Source organism: Camelina sativa, chromosome 19, assembly GCF_000633955.1.
Source record: "Camelina sativa cultivar DH55 chromosome 19, Cs, whole genome shotgun sequence".
NCBI lineage: Eukaryota > Viridiplantae > Streptophyta > Magnoliopsida > Brassicales > Brassicaceae > Camelina > Camelina sativa.
Window position 1 is genome coordinate 11,117,546 of NC_025703.1, and position 7,804 is coordinate 11,125,349.

Consider the following 7,804-nt stretch of genomic DNA (forward strand, 5'->3'; position numbering starts at 1 on the left):
TTTATTCAAATAAACTAAATCCACAGAAACTTAAAAGCTTAAATAAATAATTTATTTATTTTTTGTTATTTTTTAATTTTAATTTTTTTTACAATTTATAAAATAAAATTAGCTTTCTAACAAGTTCCATTATGCATAATATTAAATTATATATTTATATTATTTAAAATTAATATTACTTGATACAATAAAATATTAGTATAATTAAACAAATTATTTTAAAATAAACTATTTATTTGGTGCTTCCATTGTTTAGCTTCTTATTAGTTTATGATAAAATGATTTAGCTTGTGATTAGTTTGAAAATATGATTTAGCTTCTTACTTGTCCACCAACCAAAGATTTGGTTCGTGCTTCCATTGTGCAGTCTAGGACCACGTGGCTTCAGGCCCATGAAGTTATCCAAATCATGTAAGTATGTGACCAACTCATTTCAAAATTTTCATTTTCATGAAATATAATTTTTTATAAGATTTAAAACATGTGATGCCAATTAAGAAAAAAATCAACGTCAATACGAAACAAAAACTCCAAAATTTTCAAAATCCATACTAAAAATGACTGCAAAAGATTTATACAGTAGAAAGCTCATAAAAATTAGATGGTATGATATCAGAGAGTCTATTTTATGTGTTATAAAATCACATACGTAAAAATATTTTATTTATGTTTTGTTCATATTTTATATATGTTTTGCTTATTTTTTATTAATATTTATTCAATCTTTCAAAGAACCAAAAAATGACTAATTTGCTGTCATATATAAACAATCACACCTAGGGGTGTCAAACGGGCCAGATGCCCGCGGGCATAGCCCAATAAGAGGCAAAGCGGAGCGGGCATGGGCTTATTCATTGAAGCCCAAAATTTTGCGGGCATAGTGGACATGACCCGTTTGGTCGGCGGATTCAAGCGGGCATGCCCGTCGCGGATTGCGGTTCTGCGGATTACCCGATGGTCCATCGATCTGTGGAGAGTGGAGACGAAGACGAAGCAGAGAAGAAGAAGATGAAGGATGTTCTATCGGTAAAGATTTACAACTGATTATTTATGGTCAGATCTTAGATGATTTCATCTTCTTCTTGACATCTCTACCGATGGAACATTGGGTAATCATGTTCTCCTTCTTCTGTTCTTGACAGTCCCGATAACGAAGAGGAGCTTAAAAAGCTCGATGAGAAGTAAGTTTTATTGATTCATAATATACCACTAGTTTCTGATTTAAAATTCACAGTGGAATTTCCACTGCCGATTCAAAATATTACAACTTGCATGTGGATATAATCTCGGCAGTTCCTTGAAGGTCGTATTATTGGACTTTTGGTTTAGACTTTAGAGTAATAGATAAAGAAGTGTAGCATTTGGATTAACTGGGTGTCGTTTCAGAATTGTGTTTTGCATAAATCCTTTTTTGCCTTATGGGAATCTCTCTGTGTGTACTGTGTGGCTGCTTATGTAAAGATTTCGAGTGACCGAGTTTAAGATGTGGTAGAGGGTTTGTTTACTGTAGCATGATGTCTTAGTAATTCACATGGAGATAACCATTATCTAATGTTGTGCACTATCATTGGCCCGCATAGATAGAATCTAACAAGCACTTGTGATCCAGCATGTCATCATCAGTCAAACAATTTCACTACTGACTCTTGTTGAGTTTCTCTTACATATTCTTTTCCTTCTTTTTTTTGTTTTAGGATTGCAGATGCATAAGAAAATTTGGGTGAAAGTGAAGTACGTGAAGGCTTCACGGTGAAGCTCATCTTGCTAAGGCTCTGTATTTCATCAGGATCAGTGATAAGGTATGTGAGCATGTCAAAGTTAATAGTTAGTTACGCACTTAAAGAGAAACTTCCTTGGCAATTAAAAGTTTGTTGGTTGTGTAATACACTAATACTATAGGAGAAAGCTTTGGAGCAGCTAAAACTCACGGGGGAAAACTGTCGCTGTGGGGCAAAAGATGGACTTGGTATTCTATACATTGCAACTTGCTTTCTTCTCTATGGACTTCGATCTGGTATCAAAGACCATTGACAAAGCAAAAAAGTAAAGTTTCAGTTTTTGGCTTTTTGAGACTACTACTCTTCATAAATATATAGCAACTAAAATCTTTGGATCTAACACTTTCCGTTTCTGCAGACTATATATGATCAGTCTGCAGTCTGCAGTCACTTATTGTAGACAATCTAAGACCAGCACCATTGTAGCAAATAGAAGATGGAGATTTCACAAGAGACTGAGGAAGAAAAGCCTTTCCAGGTCTGTTTTATTGACTACTAATTCCTTGCTACCGATGATGGTTTGCTCACATATCTTTTGATTGAGCTTTGGTTAGCTGGCTTATATTGTTTTTTCTATCGGTGCTTTGAAAGATAATTAAAAAAAAATATTTAGTAATTAGTAAATACTAACTAGATATTAGAAGATTTAGTCGTCGAGAGTTTGTATAAAAGCTGAAAACCCTAAATAGTTTATGCCAAAACACACGACTTCATCGAGACTTCATCGAGACTTCATCGAGACACACCAAACCCTGTGAGCTGTGACACACGACTCCAGTCCTCAAAGTCTATCGTGATGGTAAGCTATATTGTTCCTTTTTGTCTATTGTCAAAACCCCAATCCTATAAACTCTTGTGATATGATATCTCAGTTGGTTTTTTTTTTTTTTTAAAGGATTCAAGTGATTCGTATGATCTGAGATCAATAGACTTAGAGTCTCAAAGAGTAATTGATACTGCAAACGCTGAAGAAGAACAGAATATGTTTGATGGAGCAGAGCCATCTACAAGTCGTAAGAGAGCAGCAATTCATATTGATGTAGATGATGTTGAAAAGGACAAAGGAAAGACAACATCATCAGTACCGAAGAAGAGAAAGCAGAATAAGTTTGATGGAGAAAAATCTGGTAAAAGGGCAGCAATTGATATCGATGATGATGATGATGATCTACATGACAATGTCGTAGGAGATAAAGGAAAAGGGAAAGCTACAACAACAGAACCGACAAAGAGAAAGCAGTATGCAGATTGCTGGGAGCATTTTACAGTGGTTAAGAAGACTATTAATGGAAAACTTCAAGACAGAGCCGAATGCAATTATTGCAAGAGGGACTATGCCTACAATTCACACAAGAACGGTACACATTCTTACAATCGTCATATGGAAACTTGTAAGGTTCGGCTTAGTAAAGTTGATATTAGTAAGGTGATGCTCAACTCTGAAGCAAAGTTACAAGCTAGGAAGATAGATCATATGGTTTTTCGCGAAATGGTAGCTAAGTGTATCATTCAGCATGATCTGCCATTTGCCTATGTTGAATATGAGAGAGTTAGATCAGTTTGGAAGTATTTGAACGCAGATGTGAAGTTTATTAGTCGGAACACAGCTGCAGCAGATGTTTACAAGTTCTATGAGAACGAGACAGAGAATTTAAAGAGAGAATTAGCTCACCTTCCAGGGAGGATTAGCTTCACTTCTGATTTGTGGACTGCAATCACTCATGAGGGCTACATGTGTCTAACAGCACATTATGTTGACAGGAACTGGAAATTAAACAGCAAGATTCTTGCTTTCTATGCTTTTCCGCCTCCACATTCAGGTATGAACATAGCAATGGAAATTCTAGAGAAGTGGAAGGATTGGGGAATTGAGAAAAAAGTGTTTTCCATCACGTTAGACAATGCTACTAACAATGACACATCACAAGATATTCTGAAATCTCAGCTTATGTTGCGGAATGATTTGTTGTGTGGAGGAGAGTATTTTCATGTGCGATGCGCAGCACATATTCTCAACATCATTGTTCAGATTGGCCTGAAAGATATAGGTGATACATTGGAAAAGATCAGAGAGAGTATTAGATATGTACAAGCTTCTGGAAAACGTGAGGTATTGTTTGCAAAGTGTGTTGAAGCAGTTGGTCTACAGTTGAAAGCGGGCTTGATTATGGATGTGAAAACTAGATGGAACTCAACATACAAGATGCTTGATAGGGCTCTCAAGTATCGAGCTGCCTTTGGTAATCTCAAAGTCATTGATGGGAGAAACTACAAGTTTCACCCTACAGAAGCTGAATGGCACCGATTGAAGCAGATTTGTGAGTTTTTGGAGCCTTTTGATGAAATCACTAATCTGATCTCAGGTTCAACATATCCAACTTCAAACTTGTATTTCATGCAAGTTTGGAAGATTAACAATTGGTTGATATCGAATTCACAGAATCAAGATGAAGTCATCAGAAGTATGATTGTTCCAATGAGAGAAAGGTTTGATAAGTATTGGGAAGAGGTTAGTGATGTCTTTGCAATGACAACAGTGTTTGATCCAAGGTTGAAGCTAACACTGGTCAATTATTGTTTTGGAAAGAACGACAAGGGTTCTGCTGAGATAAAGATTAAACATTTGCGTGGTAAGCTTGCTACTCTTTTTGAATCTTATGAGAATAAGTCCATTTTCACATCATCTTCTACAGAGACACGTGAAACTAATCATCAAACTGATGAGAATGAAGGAAAAAAAGGGAGTTTTGGCAACTATGATGTAAGTATTCAAATTCTCACTCTCTTAGGCTATGAAATCTTTTACGTAGGCTATGAAACTTTAGTTACGTACACTTTTTGAAACTTTGGTTACGTACTTTAGTTATGATCTCACTCTCTTCGGTTTGAAACTTTATTTACGTACACTTTTTTTGTGGTTTAGGTGCAGTTTGGTTTGTTTTAATTATGTCTTAAGTTGTTTGAGAAATGTGCAGATTTTTTTAAAAATGTTCATGTCTTGTTAATTTTTTTTGTTTGAATACTAAGATTAGTTTTATATATTTACAGGATTTTATTAACTTTCGCAAACAAACTGTTGTTACTAGTGGAAAGTCTTCTTTGGAAATGTATCTAGATGATCCGCCGATAGACATGATAGAGTATGAGAGTTTGGATATTTTAAAATATTGGAAAGATAACTCTCAGCGGTATGGAGAACTGGCGTCAATGGCTTGCGACCTCCTTAGTATACCAATCACAACAGTAGCATCTGAATCTTCTTTTAGTATTGGAGCTCGAGTTTTGAACAAGTACAGAAGCCGTCTTCTCCCAAAGAATGTTCAAGCACTAATATGCTGCCGCAATTGGTTAAAAGGTTTTGAAGCCTATGAAAATGGTAAGCAAACAATTTTCACATTTTGGTATTGATTGTGTAACTTTTAAGTGATATATAATTACCTTGACCTTCTTCTATTACTTTACCATATGTAGAGAAGGATGAAGAATTTGATGAAGATGAGACACTACCTTCTTTCCAATCAATTGTCAAGCTTGATTTGGTTGAAGAGACATCTTGACCTTGAGATTTTTGTTTTCAGCTTTCCATTTCAGTTTAATACTTTGGTTTAATGTTTCAGTTTAATACTTTGGTTTATTGTTTCAGTTTACTATTTATCTAATTTAAATTTCAGTTTAAACATATTCATTATGCGTTTGCGTTTCTGTATTGGTTATGGCATTGTTAGCTCCATTATCACAATTAAAAGCTAAGTGCACATTTCGGTTTCTTATTAAACAATCACGTACTTGTTTTGTCATAAGAAATCATGCTATAAATAATACAAGAACCATCGATCACAAAACCGTGGACGATGTCATAACCGGTTAATAACCGACATTAGTCAATGACTCGATGATGTGTGTGTGACTGTGTGTTAGACATAAATTTGTTCACAAGCAGCAAAGGCCAAACCGTAAGTACTCGCGTCGTCATCTTCTCTAACGAGTCAGAGACTCAGAGTTGTGCCATAGTTAGAAGACGCCCGCGGGCATGCCCATTAGTCCACAAAGATAGGCGGAGCGGGCATGGGCACTGATACGTCGCCCGCCGCCCGCAGCGGACTTGTCCGCGGCGGTTCACTGAAAATACGGGCCCATCACGGGCGGTCCGTTTGGGCGCGGGCATGCCCGTTTGACACCCCTAATCACACCTAAAAGTCACATTCTATTTGTATGGTAAAGAAATTGGAAATTTTTGTGTATATGGAATATTTCTATTTTGTGACTTTGATTACTAAGCTTAGGCAATAAATCTCTACATTATGGAAACAAAAATATACGGACATAAAAAAAAAGGAAGCTAGAATCATAGAAGCTAATTAAGCTCATCGTCTTACTTAGTTGATCCAATTATCATCCAACAGCAGAATAAGACAAAGAAACTTTAAAAGACTTTCTCTTAAACATGAAAGGTTAAAAGAACACTAGACTAATTCATACTACAGCAGACTAAGACAAAGAATTACAGAGCTTCAATCATTTACACCCTTTCATAATAAGTTTTAGTTCCTTCCTACATTTCTTACATCCCTAGCCACGTTCATGTTGTCTACAAATACATTTGATGAAGTTCCATCGTTCATCTGCCTAATTTGCATTAAAAGTTATTTTAGGAAAAATTTCATTGCCGTAATTTTTTTTCTAAAAAATGAAATAATTTACCATTATCTCAGCCTCCAAAAAAAATTAGACAAAGAAAGTAATTAGCTACCTCGTTTTTGTAGACAACTATCTTAGCTCTCTTTAGCTCAATCGCCCTTTGGAGTCGACCTACGACCACAGGAACAGCCCTAGCATTCACTTGCTCATTTGCATCTGCGATCTCCATTTCCAACCTCGTAATCAACTACATACATTGTTTAAAATAAGCAAATCAAGAAAATTGAAAAGAATGAAGAGAAAAGGGTAAAAGAATCTACGTACATTTTGAAGATCACGAACGGCATCAGTCACGGTACAGGTAGGAGGAGGGGTATGTGTTCTCCTAATACAGGAGATTGTTTCTCATAGAATTAAAAATAAAACTTCAACTCAATTTGAGTTTCTCATAGAATTATATTAGCTTTCTAAAATAAAAGCTTTCTCATAAAAGCTAATTATATTATTTAAAATTAATATTACTTGATACAATAAAAATATTAGTATAATTAAACAATTATTTAAAAATAAACTATTTATTTGGTGCTTCCATTGTTTAGCTTCTGATTAGTTTATGATAAAATGATTTAGCTTCTGATTAGTTTGAGTATATGATTTAGCTTCTTACTTGTCCACCAACCAAAGATTTGGTTCGTGCTTCCATTGTGCAGTCTAGAACCAGGTGGCTTCAGGCACCTGAGGTTATCCAAATCATGGAAGTATGAGACCAACTCATTTCTAAATTTTCATTTGCATGAAATATAAGTTTTTATAAGATTTAAAACATGTGATGCCAATTAAGAAAAAATCAAAGTCAATACCAAACAAAAACTCCAAAAATTCTAAAATCAATACCAAAAAATGACTGCAAAAGATTTATACAGTAGAAAGCTCATAAAAATTAGATGGTATGATATCAGAGAGTCTATTTTATGTGTTATAAAATCACATACATAAAAATATTTTATTTATGTTTTCATATTTTACATATGTTTTGTTTATTTTTTGTTAATATCTATTCAATATTTCATAGGCCACAACAGCCCTTGTTAGACATTGATGTAACATCTTTGAGAAAAGCCTCCAACATTGGAAGCATAGTTTCCTCTGGCACTAACATTTCAAAAACCACAAGAAGATTTGGAAGAGACATATTAGGAAGATCCATGTGGTTATCCAGAACAGGAAGAACAACATCATATGAACTTGGCAGCGAGGTTCCTCATTATCATATGATCCGATTTCGGTTTTCCTGATGTACGGAATCGTTCGACGATTTCAAAAACTCTATTTACGTAAAGCTTCATCGGTTCTGATTCATCCATAGCTAGTTCTTGGAATTGCTTCTC

General features: G+C 35.0%; 1 long non-coding RNA gene across 1 annotated transcript; it reads left to right on the forward strand.

Moving 5' to 3' along the window:
• Positions 1,031–2,419, forward strand: LOC109131044. The gene is made up of 4 exons (XR_002036776.1): positions 1,031–1,181; positions 1,695–1,799; positions 1,900–2,043; positions 2,137–2,419. It is a non-coding gene; the product is annotated as an uncharacterized LOC109131044 (long non-coding RNA).